Source organism: Alosa sapidissima, chromosome 2 (genome assembly GCF_018492685.1).
Source record: "Alosa sapidissima isolate fAloSap1 chromosome 2, fAloSap1.pri, whole genome shotgun sequence".
Classification (NCBI taxonomy): Eukaryota; Metazoa; Chordata; class Actinopteri; order Clupeiformes; family Clupeidae; genus Alosa; species Alosa sapidissima.
In genome coordinates this window covers 17,181,072-17,196,071 of record NC_055958.1, presented here as the reverse complement: position 1 = coordinate 17,196,071, position 15,000 = coordinate 17,181,072, and the positions used below count along the sequence as shown (strand labels likewise).

At 42.7% G+C, this 15,000-nt stretch overlaps 1 protein-coding gene and 1 long non-coding RNA gene across 2 annotated transcripts in view; one reads left to right on the top strand and one right to left on the bottom strand.

Moving 5' to 3' along the window:
* Positions 1-15,000, top strand: part of plcl1 (phospholipase C like 1) — a 59,809-nt gene that overhangs the window by 12,266 nt on the left and 32,543 nt on the right.
* Positions 14,320-15,000, bottom strand: part of LOC121698056 — a 26,283-nt gene continuing 25,602 nt past the window's right edge. The window contains exon 5 of the long non-coding RNA XR_006026684.1: positions 14,320-14,574. This is a non-coding gene — a long non-coding RNA (uncharacterized LOC121698056). The remainder of the gene's footprint in view (positions 14,575-15,000) is intronic.

Here is a 15,000-nt window from a genome sequence, read left to right as displayed (position 1 = left end):
TTTGTGGGTCTTTTTAATAATTAATAAATAATCTACACCACAAAGATAACAAAGGCAAAGAAACGTTTTATGAACACAGTATCAGCACCTAAAGCTGCTCACATTTTCCAAATATGCCGTCTTGTTGACATAATTTGTTAGCTACTTCTGGAAAACCTGGCTTACACAGAACCTCCAGAGAGGTTTCTCCTCATCATGTTATCACTTTAAATGCTCCTTACATCTCTCTTTCTCTCTCTCTCTCTTTCACTGCCCATCCTTCATTCTCTCCGTGATCAAGGATTAGGCCCGACTCGGCATTTCCTGTGCGTCAGAGGGAGGTGTGGTGGCCGTGACCCCCGCACCCTTTGACCTTGAAGGTCTCTATGGAAACAGCTGGGAATTATAAGCTCCTTCTCTCTTTCTCTCTCTCTGTTTCACTCTTTCATTCACTCTCACTCTTTCTTTCTTACATACTCACACCCACTCTTTCTCTCTCTCTCCTTCTGTCTCTGTCTCTCATTTTCTTTCTGTCCCTAGATGTTGGCGTGCTCTCTACAAACAGGCTTTGAGAGCTGATTGTGCTGATGAGCTATGCAGCTGAGATGTGTGAGATAGCACACAATCACACACTTACACACACACACACACACACTCTTTCTCTCTCCCTCTCTCTCTCAAACACACACACACACATACACATGCACACGTACACACACACAGATTGGAAGCTGTATTAGGGCACAGCACAACCTTATCTGTCTGTTCATCTTTCTTTTTTCTGTAGACACACACATACACACACACACACACACACACACACACACATACACACACGTATGTGTGCATGCGCAGAAACACACACTTTTGCTCTCTCTTTTTCCCATCTTCCTCCCTCTCTCCCTCTCTCTCCCTCTCTCTCTCTCTCTTTCTCTCTGTCCCTCCATGCTGTTACGCTCCCTCTCTGCCACTATATCTCTCTCTCCATCTGACACTTTCATCCCGAGTCTGCCGGCTGCTTTGTCATGCGTGTGTTTGATTTAGGGAGACGTGGCCATGCTGACGGAGTCTCAGCCAGACTGACAGATAGAGACAGGGGAACAGGAGGAAACCGGACGAGGACATGTTGGCACATAGAAACAGCTAGGCAGTCAGGCGAGCGGTCAGGCAGGCAGCCCGTTGTACGGGCGGGCAGATGCGGGTACAGACAGATCGACAGTGACTGCTGACCAAACACCGACTTCCCCTGACTAGCACACTGAAACACTCAGGCTCAGACTCATCTCGGTCCTGTCCTGTTTGGCCGAGCTGCACGCACTCAGCCAGCCTTGCTCTGGTGCCGTTGTGCATTCGTTCACATGCACCGACAGACATGCTTTGCAGATAAATAAGCGGAAAAGGGGGAATAAAATCTGAATGAGGGAGCAGTGCTGTCTGAGGGGTTGTAGCTGTTTGTTTCGTTTTGTCCTGGGGGAGCTGATGTACTCAAGTTTCCCAGAATTCCAACCTTCTGAGAGCTCCCACAACTCCCCTTCCAAACGAGGAGGGCTGCAGGCTTCCCCTGTGTGCTTAACACTTTGAGTAAAAAGCATACACACAAAGTGTATGTGTACAGACACACACACTCTCCGGTCTTTCACACACGCACACACACACACACACACACACACACACACACACACATTATCATGCACGGGCACATACATAGACACTGACACACACTCTCTGTCTCTCTCTCTCACATATACACACACACACACATACACACACATTCTCATGCACGGCACACACATAGACACACACACACACACACACATACACACACAAATGCACAGATACACACACCGACACACACTCACTCAATAATGCTAACAGCTTGGGGCTTTTATTCAAATGAAAATGAGGTCCAATTAAAGTAATTAGTGTTTTTTTTAGCATAAAGCGATGTGCTCATCTGCAGAACACAACTGCTGCAGGAGCTGCCAAGGCCTCCTCATTAGGGTTCCATTCATTCATTCATTCATTCATTCATCCATTCATTCATTCATTCATTCATTCATTCCTCAAATAGCCTTCAACCCGCTACTCCTCTCCTCCACCTCTCTCTATATTTCTCCTTTTCTGCAAGGCCTCGTTGTTGTTATTCAAAAGAAGCATCTCCTGAAATATTTTTGATTTCCCACAAGGGAGACATGAAGGCTGTTTTTTTTTGTTGTTTTTTTTTAATCGTATTAGTGAAGTACGAGTGAAAATAAACCAGGAGATTCTGAAGCATATTTCACATTTCTCTAGCTGTTTCCATAATGAGTGTTGTATTTGAAATGAGAGAGTCCACCTTGGGTGTTTTTGAAAGAAGTGAATGTCAAGCGATGAGACATCTTTGTTTACATCTTGGACATCTTGGCAGCAGAGCACGACTCTGAGGGTCATGAAAAGGTCATCTGTGGAGGGCATGAGAATTCTTGATGCTGCACTGTACTCCATAGGCACACACACACTTACACCGCAACACACACACACACACACATGTGCACTCTGTCTGTATGTACAGGTACTACAGTATGTCTCTCACAAAAATACACACAAATTTGGGACACATCTTGTATTAATCGTATGGCTGACTCCACCCACCGGCATGTCTGCATGAGGAGAGAGTCTCAGCTCATCTCTATTCTCATGGCCATTACTAAAGAATTCATAAACACGTCAAAAGTTCCTGATACCTTCTATGGACATATCGCTGGCTGAGATGAGACCTTTTAGTTCTTATCCAGTAGAGCTATGGGGCTCAATGAAGTGTCATCCGAGGGAAGCAGCAGAACTCAGTGCTCCACTAAGCTCTCTTTCTCTCGTTCTCTCTGTCTCTGTCTGTCTGTCGCTCTCTCTCTCTCTCTCACACACACACACACACACACACACGCACACACAAACGAGCGTGTGTGTGTGTACGAGCAAGGTGCATGTCTGGTGCATTCATGGCCTGTGGACAGATAGACAGAGATAAAGCCGAGACAGTAATAACACTGTATTGCGTCAAGTGTCATATTGTGTCATTGAGGCAGTAATAACACTGTATTGTGTCAAGTGCCATATTGTGTCATTGAGGCAGTAATAACACTGTATTGTGTCAAGTGTCATATTGTGTCATTGAGGCAGTAATAACACTGTATTGTGTCATTTGCCTATCACATCATCAAGATTATGGCCTTCTGTTCACCAGCTGAGTAGAATGAAATGTCGAAAATAGAATGGAATACTGATAGTTTCTTAATTTACATAGTCTACAGTTTATTGTGAAGAACAGTGTGTCAGATTGTACTTAGTAGTAAGAAAGTGTAATACTAATGTATTGTTGAACAGAATAGCGTCATGTTGTAGTACAAAAACTGCACTATGGTAATGGTAGGATATTTTGTGATCAAGATAATCTTTTTTTTATGTGGGCTCATTAAACTAAGAACGTTTGATGTTGTCATACCTCCCCACCTTGTCAACCTCTACGCGCAGACCTCCACTTGAGAACATGGCCTGTTTTTGCTCACTGCCTGTAATGCCCCTCTAAATTTTTAACAGGTGGCTCGCATTAAAAAAACATTGATGTGGGAGTAGCATTATGAAACAACTCTGAAGCGCAGTGTCATTCTTTGTACTGTGGGAGTAACGTTACTATTTATGGCAGTGAGGCAGTGCAGGTAATAAAGAAGGCAAGTCAATTCCTAGAGAGATGCTTTAAGGGGTGAACTAGCACTTACCTGGGTCATTCCAGGATATGGTCGACGTGGTATTAAAGGTCTTAGTCTGTAACTGTGTTGTAGGACTTCAATTCTGCAGCCCCAGAAAGTGTATTTAAATACAATGCACCTATTCTCTTAGCCAGAGACGGACTGTCATATTGTCATATTTACTGATGACAAGCAGGGCTTTCTCTGCCCCGTTATAGCTATATTCTCTTCCACAGACATTAGCTCAATGCTAGCCTGTTGGTAGTTTGTGATGGCTGCCCGAGTACAGAGCCCATTACTAAGCATTAAAGACCATTAACGTTGCGACCCCAGTGAAAAGTGGGTCACTGGGTCACTGCTGTCCATACTACCTGGAAAAAACCACATGCCCACATTTCTGTGAAAGAAAGAACTGTCTATGTTATTGTTTGGCCTCGGTGAACCATACTTACCAGGTAATCACAGCGAGTGATTATTTTCCTGTGTAGCGGCAGGGAGCTCAGCTCAGCTCTTCTGCAAGCGTGCCCGAGGCCATGCTGCTAATTATGTGTTGGAGTCGCCTGATAGCTCTCTGCTGCTTTAGATAACCTAACCAAGCCCTATCTAAGCTCATTACTTATGATCCGGCTCAGGCCGCACAACAAAGCCATCCGATTAGCATTAGCATTAGGCTAATAGCTTAAAAAACACAACAGAAGGGCCTGAATGAATTTGGGGGGGGTTTGAATGAGAATGAGACATCCTCATGCCACTGAACACTTAGTTCAGTTCATTTAGCATTGCTGATCTGTAAAAAAGCTCTCTCAGAGAGAGAGAGAGAGAGAGAGAGAGGGAGGGGACTCAGGAGTAGGGTTGCAAAGGGGCGGAAAATTTCCGGTAAATTTCCGGAAACTTACCATGGGAAGTTAAGCTGGGGAATTTTGGAAATATTCCAAATTGGAAATTTTCATGGAATTAAAGGAAATTATGGGAATTAATGGGAATTTACGGAAATTAACATGGAATTTTGGGTAATTCATACAAACTGTTTCATATACAAACATTAACATTTTGTTTCGTAATAAGCAATATGATTTGTATGTTCGGATTTTTGCTTAGCTTAGCATACAAAGCTAGCTAGCATGCTAGCGGGAATCCATTCTCTGCCTATGGTTTACTAGTGTGCTAAACTAGCAACACTGAACTGCCCAAGATACACTACACCACTCAACAACAAAATCTGATTGGTTGGAAAAAATTTTCCCCATGCATATGAACGCACCATAGATTTTCTTTATGTCTAGCAGCCTATGCCGATTGCTGTGTGCATGTGATTGACATATGTGCAGGGTAGAAATTTGACTGAAATTGCATTAAATCAGGTTGTTTTAACTAATATTATGCTGCAAGATGGGGTTTTGTCCACTACATTTAAGTTCCCTGTTATAGACTAACTTGCCATATTAAAAATTCCCAGTTTATTCCCATTAATTCCCGTTTATTCCTGTTAATTCCCATATATTCCCGTTAATTCCCATGGAAAGTTTCCAACTTTGAAAATTCCCGGAATTTTGCAACCCTACTCAGGAGCACTGCGGTGTACTTGCAATGCGTTGCAATTATTCAGTTAGATTAATGTTTTATTCATAGAAAGTGTAGTAATGTGATTCAGAAATGGCAAAGTATTTATATTTAAACACCCTGTGGAATAAAACAAAATCTTCTGGATTGGAATAGCTATTGTAAGTGGATGATCCAGAATGTCCTTGATTTAATTACAACTATCGGGGTGTCTCGTGGTTTTTAATAAGGCATAGTGGGCATTAATGGTCCTGCACTTAAAGTAATGTTGTAGGACTTTCAGTCAGACAAAACTGACCAAGAGTTATTGCCCACGACCCACAAGCATACTAAGCACCTGTTCCTCAGTTACCTGTTATGAATGCAGAAAGCCCTGGTGTATGTGAAGTGACGTGAGTAAGTCCCTGTTGGTCATTGTTTGTTCTATGGCTAATAACAGGTAAGTCATGTTCCCTAATAGCCTTGTTGCGTGGTTTCTCTCTCAGGCCCATAGATTGCCTCCACTCTACTGCCACTGAAATCAGATAAGAATGGCTTTTCTCCCGTGGTGACTTCCTGAGCCTCTGGGTCTGCGTAATCTGTAATCAGTCATGCTCGCCGTGACGTAATGTGACGGTCGAGATGAAGAATGCCTGCATGGCACCACACTAGTTTGCATGATGATGGATCTCTAACTGGTGGAGGGTGACAGACGAAGGAGTCAGAAATGGTACACTGTGTGTAGGCATTGGGAAACATACTTGTATGTATGTGTTTGTGTGTGAGAAAGAGTGTGTGTGTGTGTGTGTGAGAGAGAGTGCCCCATCTTCAAACTCCAAACATTCCCTCTAAACTTTAATATTAAACACTTTCAAGAAAAGACAAGAACAAATTTCACAAGCTCAAAAGAGAGAGACAGAGAGGTCCATTCTGCTTTGTTCAGAGTGTATGCGTTATTACAGTCATTTATCAGCCAAATGACATTTTATGACATGCAGTTCTGCTTTGCTCAGACACACCTGCTCTCTCTCTCTCTCTCTCTCTCTCTCTCTCATCTCTCTCTCTCTCTCTCTCTCTCTCCATTCTGGCACAGCGCAGCTCCACTGTCACTCTCCGCTCCGATCCGCGTACACACAGAGAGCCACTCCAGCATGGAGAGATGTCATCGTCCCCCTCTCTATGGTAACCCACAAGCAAGCGGCCAACTGCCGGTCACCCGTTAGGGGCCACTCCAGCGTGGCTTGGGTTGCAGGAGAGGCTCTTGGGAAAGTAGGCCAAGAGGTAGAGGGGGGGGGGATTCCTTTACATGTGCCCCCAGGGATCTGGTTCCAGCGCAGGGGTCTGAGGTGCCCTGGCTGCCAACCAGGTAGCTAGTTTTACACACTGCACTAAGCACCCTCATGCATTTATTAGACAGAGGAAGAGAGAGGAGCCCTTATTATGAGCGGGCTGGGCAGTTGATTTTGGAGATTTGATGGGAATAACTGGGAGTTTGTTTTGAATAATTTAAGTATTAGTGAAAGTAGTCCCTTTGCGCAAGTGCTGTGAATCTCTCTCTCTCTCTCTCTCTCTCTCTCTCTCTCTCTCTCTGTGTGTCTGTGTGTGTGTGTGTGTGTGTGTGTGTGTGTGTGTGTGTGCTATGTTCTGTGCCTCATGCTGGGTGCCATGGCCATCCCTCCTTTACCTCATTAAATAATTAACGCCCTCTTGTCCTTGGAGAGCGGCTCCCTCTTCCTGTGATAAGCCAGGATAAGCCTCACTCTTCAGGCAGTGGGGTGTAAACACAGGTACTTCAGTTTGCACACACACACACACACACACACACACACACACACACACAGGTGTATAAAGTATGCACACACACATGCATATTTCTATACTATGCACATAGTTTATATTGAAATATCTGAAGTCTCATGTACATATACACATGTATAGGTACTAAGAGCGCACACACATGCACATAAACATAATGGAGACACACATACACCCACAATACAAACAAACTGATTTCAACAATTTTTTTTTTAGTTTCATCTGCCCTGGCCTCACACCGATGCTCATTGTGACAGTGTGTTGATGCTCCCCTCTTTCTTTCTTTCTCTCTCTCTCTTTCTCTCTCTCTCACACACACACACACACATCTCCCTGTCTCTCTCCATTATTTGGGCGTACAGTACGCATCTCAGTGATGGTAAACAGCAACAAGGCTGATTTATCTACCAGCTCGACCTGCCTGCTGATGCCCTATTCACTGCTCTCTCTCTCTCTCTCTCTCTCTCTCTCTCTCTCTCTCTCTCTCTTTCTCTCTGTCCCTCGCTTCCTCACTCCATCTTGTTTAATGTGTCTGCTCACCACTCCTCCTCCTCAGCTTCTCTCTCCCTTCTTCTCTGATCTGACACTGTGTCCCTGTTTGTCCTCCTGGCCTTTTGTTTCATTACTTTTGTTTCATGTACATTACTCTCTCTCTCTCTCTCTCTCTCTCTTTCTGTGTTTTAGACTTCCTTTCTCTCATCCTCTATCCTCCAATTTCTAATCCAGTCTCTATCTCTTCTATGTCTCTGTCTGTCTGTCTGTCTCCTCTCTTCTCCTGTCTCCCAGTCCAGTCCTCTTTTGTCCTCTCTATCTCTCCTCCCTCACTTTTCTCTCTCTGTCCCTTCCTCATTCGTTCCTCCTCTTGTTCCCTTGCTTCAACTTGCATATCCTCTGCTGCACTTTTGAACACAGCTCTGCTTTGCCCTGCTCTCTCTCTCTCTCTCTCTCTGTCGGAGTGCATGCTGGTAGTGAGTGGAAGGAGCGTCTGTGAGCATGAGTTGTGCCCGCTGTCCTGAAAGTGCGTTCTCTATTTTCTAACTTTCTTTCTATCTTTTTTGTGTATTAATTAATTGTTGGTAAGAATAGAGCCTCCTGGTCTTGTGCTTCTGTTTTTCGTGGGTCGCCAGTGACCAGTGTTTAAACTGGGAGGCATGGCGGCTCCGGGTTTCAAAATATTTGATACACTCACTCGTCGCCACGCAATTAAAGTGTTATCGTCTTTAAGCGTAGAGGAGCGTAGTATTGCGGTAGGCAACATTGTAGGACACGATGATGTGGTTGCAGCTTCAAGAATGAACAATGCCATTGTTTTATTTCTGAGCTCTGTAGCTAAGGCAAATGAGGTAGTAGAGAAGGGTTTGTCTGTGAACGGCTTGATTCCCCTGGGGATCAATAAAGTATCTATCTATCTATCTATCTATCTTTACTCCTGTCCTTCCTCTCTCTACACCTGCTAGAAAGGTGACAATATCTAATGTACCACCTTTTATAACTGATGACATGTTAAAAAGAGAATTGTGTCGATATGGAAAACTGGTATCGCCAATTAAGAAAATGCTGATTGGGACCAAATCTGAGCTCGTCAAACATGTTCTGTCATTCAGGCGCTATGTTTACGTGATCTTAAACAATCCCAATATGGATTTAAATCTTTCGCTAAAGTTCAAAGTTGATGAGTTTGAGTATAGGCCTACCGTGTTTGTGTCAACCGATTCAATGCGTTGTTTTGGTTGTGGTAAAGCAGGACACACTGTTCGAGCTTGTCCCGTAAAGGGAACAAGTAAACCCAATGAGAGTAGCCTACCAAAGCAAATTGCGACAGTGGCGCCGAGCCTAGTGCAGAAGCGCAAACCGCCGCTGCTGCGGGAGAAGGTCCGGTGGGACCGACTCCGTCAGCAGAGGTAGGAGAGAAACATGATGGTGCACAGGCCGAGGGCGAAATGCAAGTGCTTCTAATGAATCATCTGAAAATCTGAACAACGAAGACATTTTTCAAAATCACGAAGACTCTAGAACAGAAGCACAAGCCTCCACTGCTGAGGGAGCGGGTCCAGTTGGGCTGGCTCCGTTAGCAGTGGTAAGAGAACAAAATCATGATGAGGCAGAAGGTCAGGATAACGCTGACAATGAACCCCATGTAAGCAACGGAACCACTTATATTGAAAGCGAAGAGGTTAATATAGGCCTACAAGTAAATCATGGCGTGAGCCTTGATGAGGATCTTTTTGTGTCAAATGTTGATCAAAATGTGTTTAAGAAACCCATTAAAAGCCTTAAGACAAAGCCTGCAAAAAAATCAGGACATGGGCCCGTAGACACTGATGTGGATGAGCCTGAATATGAGAGCGACTGCTCAGATTCGGGTGCTTCCATCTGCTCACAAGGAAGTGCGCCTTCTTTTGTGCCGATTCAATGGTCTATAGGTTATGGTGTGAGTGAAATTAAGCTATTTCTCAAGATCACCAAAAACGTGAACAATGTTCAAGTTGCCGATTATTTTCCTGATATTGAGAAATTTACTAAAGGCACGAGGTGCTTTATGAGTGAACGTAAATTTACTCAAAAGGAAGTGTACCGCTTTTCCTTTTTCGTAACGTGCCTTTTCTTTTATTTCCTCATGAATACAATCAATATAGCTACTCTTAACTTAAATGGAGCAAGGGGGAGACAAAAGAGGGCAGGACTTTTTGAATTGGTGAAACAGAGACGGATAGATGTTTTGCTCGCACAAGAAACACATAGTGACGAATTTAATGCAACTGAGTGGGAAAAAGAGTGGAATGGGCTTGCCATATTAAGTCATAATACCACCCTTAGTGGTGGTGTGGCCATTTTGTTCTCCCATAGTTTTATCCCACATTCTTATACAGTGGAAGAGGTAGAATTTTAAAAGTGAGAGCAATTTTTGAGAATTCTGTCTTTATTTTCATCTGTGTATATGCTCCAACGTCAACATTAGATAGAATGTGTTTTTTGGATGCACTTGATACAACTTTGGAGAAGTGCTGCAGTGAAGAATATTTGTTTTTGGGTGGTGATTTTAATTGTACAGAGAAAGACATAGACAGGAATCACCTTGAACCTCACATGCCTTCACGCAGAAAATTAGTGCAACTTATTGAAGCGCAGGATTTAAGTGATGTGTGGAGAAATTTGCATAGAAATGTGTCACAGTATACATGGACTCACATATATGCTAACTCTGTATCTCTTGTGAGGCTGGATCGACTGTATGCTTTTAAACACCACTTAAATATTTTCAGGAATTGTTGTATTGTTCCAGTTAGTTTTTCAGACCATAGTTTAGTAACATGTTCCATCTTTATTAATTCTATTAGGTCTAAAAGTGCTTACTGGCACTTTAACACTTCTTTGCTGAGTGATAATCATTTTAAGTATGTGTTCAGTTTTTTTGGGTTTCTTTCAGAGCTGAAAAGAATACTTTTGAATCATTACAAAGTTGGTGGGAGTATGGGAAGATACAAATAAAACAACTATGTCAGCAATACACTTACAACGTCACTAAAGATACAATCCAGGATATGAAAACTTTGGAAAATTACATTTTACATTTTCAGAATTTGGCACAGTCTTCTAATAACCAAGACCTATTGGATAAACTCTTTGAACAGAAAACTTTGATCCGATCACGTTATCAGTATCAGATGGTTCATGAGATGCTCTGTGGGGTGATAACCCTGGAAGAAGTGCAAAAGGCGCTCCAAAGCATGGAGACTGGGAAAGCGCCTGGATTGGATGGACTCCCAATGGACTTTTATAAGTCATTTTGGACTGATTTGAAGGAGGATTTGCTTGAGGTGCTTAATGACAGCTTAGCCGGAGGGCTGATGCCAGTGAGTTGCCGAAGAGCTGTCCTTACCCTTCTGCCTAAAAAGCGAGATCTTAGTGACATAAAGTCATGGCGTCCAGTCTCTTTGCTTGCCTTGGAGTACAAGCTTCTGTCTAAAGTACTGGCCACCCGGTTGGGTAAGGTCATGGAAGAAGTTATTCACCCTGATCAGTCCTATTGTGTTCCTGGCAGGTCAATATTTGATAATATATCATTGATTTGAGACATTTTAGATGCATCCAAGGTCTTTGGTCTAAACACAGCTTTTATCTCTATTGACCAAGAGAAAGCTTTTGATAGAGTGGAGCATTCCTATCTTTGGAAGACTCTGAATGCATTTGGTTTTAGCTCAAATTTTATAGATAAAATAAAAGTACTGTATAAGGACATTGAAAATATGCTCAAAATTAACAGTGGCTTATGCCCTCCCTTTAAGGTGTTAAGAGGGGTAAGACAAGGATGTTCTTTGTCGGGTATTCTTTATAGTTTTGCGATAGAGCCTTTATTGCAAAAACTTAGGAGTACTTTAAAAGGGATATCCATTCCAAATTCCAATGATACCTTTTGCCTTTCAGCTTACATGTATGCTGATGATGTGATCTTGATGATCAGTGGCCAGTGTGATGTTGATACTTTGGTTGAAGTGTCTAAGGTTTTTGAAACTGTCTCTTCAGTCAGAATTAACTGGTCAAAGAGTGATGCCTTTTATGTTGGGAAATGGGAGGAGGGTTTACCAAGTTTGCCTGGTGGTTTAACATGGAAAAATGTCTGAAGTTGCGCCTATTCACTTTTGGGCAATTACTAGATGTAGCTGGCGTTGATTTTAAAAAATGTGAAAATGTAGCAAGTGTTTTAAATATTAGGTCAAAGCATGTTGCAGAGATGTTGTTCTTCACTTATAGCAGAGGAGAAGACGTTGTTAAAGGGCTACTTTGAGGGAAAAATTTGGGCAAATGAAAGTGACCCTTTTCCTAATCTTATGCTAACTCCAGAGTTTGGTGAGAATACTGGTCATTTCTTAGATGACATTGAACCTCTGTCTTTCTATTCGAATTGTGGTAGAGTGTTTTACAATGTTTTTGTTAAAATTTTTCATCAGAAAGGTTTAAAACAGAAGGTTGACACTCCTTGGCGCACTGTACTTGGGTTGGGTAATGAGGTAAAACCAGAGTGGAGAGCACTGTACAAGCCACCATTAGCTAAATGAATTGGGGACCTGCAATGGCGAATTATACATGGAATTATAGCTGTGAATGCATTTATTTTTGTTTTAAATCGTGAGACGAGTCAAAATTGTCCATTTTGTTTTGAGCGAGAAACTGTTTTTCATGCTTTTATGCATTGTTCAAGATTGGTGGAATTGTTTAATGCATTGGAGAGACTTTTTTTTGGTTTCAACGAGACATTTTCAGATAAGATTTTCATTTTTGGTTTTCGTTATGTTAAAAAACGAAGAACTGTTTGCCAGTTGCTGAACTTCATTCTAGGTCAGGCTAAAATGGCCATCTATTTGAGCAGAAAGAATAAAGTTGAAAATGGGCAAAATCAGGATGTTGTAATGGTTTTTGCAGCTCTGATTAAATCTAGACTGCAAATAGACTTTCACTTTTACAAAGCAACTGAAAATGTAACAATGTTTGAAAGTATTTGGTGTATAAATGGAGTCTTATGCTCAGTTTTAAATGATGAACTTAGCTTTTCACACTTGTAGTGTGTTTTTTTAATCTAGTGTGATTTATTCACACTCATGACACAATGTTTTTATGTTGAACTTTTGTAATAAACGTTTTTTTGAACATTCAAAATTCTCTCGCTCTCTCTCTCTCTCTTTCAGTCTCTTTCTCTCTCTCCCTCTCTCTCTCTCTCTCTTTCTCACACACGTTTCTGTCCTCCCTGTTCTCTTCCTGTGTGCTTCTGTGCTGCTCTCATTCTTTCTCTCCTCCATAACTCACTCATCGTTAATGCTGGTCGACGTAAATCAAATCGGTTTCTCTGTTATCAGCGATATTCACGGCCACACTTTCATGTCATGTTTGGGTGCTCTTTGTGTGTGTGTGTGAATGTATGTGTGTGTGTGTGTGAGTGTGTGCCATTGTCATCATGGCAAAGACTCATATGAGTTCATAAAACTGTCTGGGTAATTCATTGCCGCCATTAAGCACAGAGTTCCCACTAGTTATTTGTCCCCTCATGTCTGTTATTCAGCTCTTTCTCTCTTGCCTCGTTTTTTGTTTCTTTCTCCTCTTCTCTCACTCACTCCACTTGCCCATTCTCGCTCTGTCTGTCATCCTCCATCTCCATCTGTCTCTCTCTCTCTCTCCCTTACTCTTGTCCTCCCTCTCTCCCTCTTTCTCTCTGTCTCTCTTTTTCTCGTACTGCTCTCCCTCCTGTCGCTCTGTCTAGACTTCTTATTAATGTTGATTAGATTGTGCAGCCGTTTGTGCTGGACCGAGCCAGGAAAAAACGTTGAAGAGTAGGTCAGTGAGTGAGTATGTATGTGTGTGTGCGTGTGTGTGTGTGTGTATGTATGTATGTGTGTAGTGCATGTCTACGTGTCTGTGTCTATGGGCGGAGGTTTACATGCATGAGTTAGCATCCTGTAAGGCCCTCTTTGAATCTGTCGAAGAATTTTAGATACCGGTAGAAAGAATCTCTCTCTCTCTCTCTCTCTCTCTCTCTCTCTTCCACTCTCCCTTTCTCTCTCTCTCTCTGTCATTCTCTCTCTCCCTTTCTCTCTGTCATTCTCATTACCTGTAATTAATGTTACCTGGTTTCCTAAGGTTCCTTTATTGACTGTCAATAAAGGAACCTTAAAAGTCAAGTTAAAGTCATTCTCTCTCCCTTTCTCTATCTCTCTCTTACTCTCTCTGTCATTCTCTCTCTCTCTCTCCCTTTCTCTCTCTCTCTCAAATTCAAATTCAAATGAGCTTTATTGGCATAACAAAAAACATTGTGTTGCCAAAGCTTACACATGTGGTATAATTGAACAGATTTAATGTAGGAAGGAAAAGGACTCACTTTCTCAATTTTTGACACTCTGTCAGGAATTGTACTGCTATTGTCGCACAATTGTGCCCTCCCAACAAATATGGGAGCTTGTCTTCATTAGGTAGCATGGGGAATTGGGGAGCAATCTTGCCAATGAGTTCAAAGAATTTTCTCCTTACCAGGGTGTCATTTTTACACTCTGTGAGGAAGTGTAACTCGTCTTCTACTACTCCTTCATGCCATTGTAGACATAGCCTGTCATCTCTTGGTTTCCATGTCTCTCTCTCTCTCTCTCAAATTCAAATTCAAATTCAAATGTGCTTTATTGGCATGACTCAGAAAATAGTGTTGCCAAAGCAGTAACATGACAATACAAACATATACAATATTTGTTTTAAGGGGGGTCTCTCTCTCTCTGTCTCTCTCTCTCTCTCTCTCTCTCTCTCTCTCTCTCTCTCTCTCTCTCTCTCTCTCTCTCTCTCTCTCTCTCTCTGTCCTGGGTGTGTTCACCTGAGTGTGGTTTGAGCGGTGGACAGGCTGTGGCGCGGGCGGCCATGTTATCTGTCCCGGTGGAATGGGAGTCACGCGGGTGCGGCCGCCTTATCTGGCCCTCGGGTGCCACTCTGCCTCCCCTCAGCCCTGGACCACTGACAGCCTCAGAGAGAGGCTCTCCCCAAACAGCTGATCCACACACACACACACACACATACACATACAGAAACAGCATACACACACACACACACACACACACACACACACACACACACACATACACATACAGAAACAGAATACACACACACACACACACACACACACACACACACACACATACACATACAGAAACAGCATACACACACAGAAACAGCATACACACACACACACACACACACACACACACACACACACACACATACACACACACACACATGGACATACAGAAACAGCATACACACACACACACACACACACACACACACACACATTCAATTTCAATTTCTTTATTTATTATTTATTAAAGGCCCAGGCCTTTAACCTCTCTTTCTCACACTCACATGAGCTAGCACAAGTCTTTCTTTCCCTCCTTCCTCGCTTTTCATTTTTTCCCTC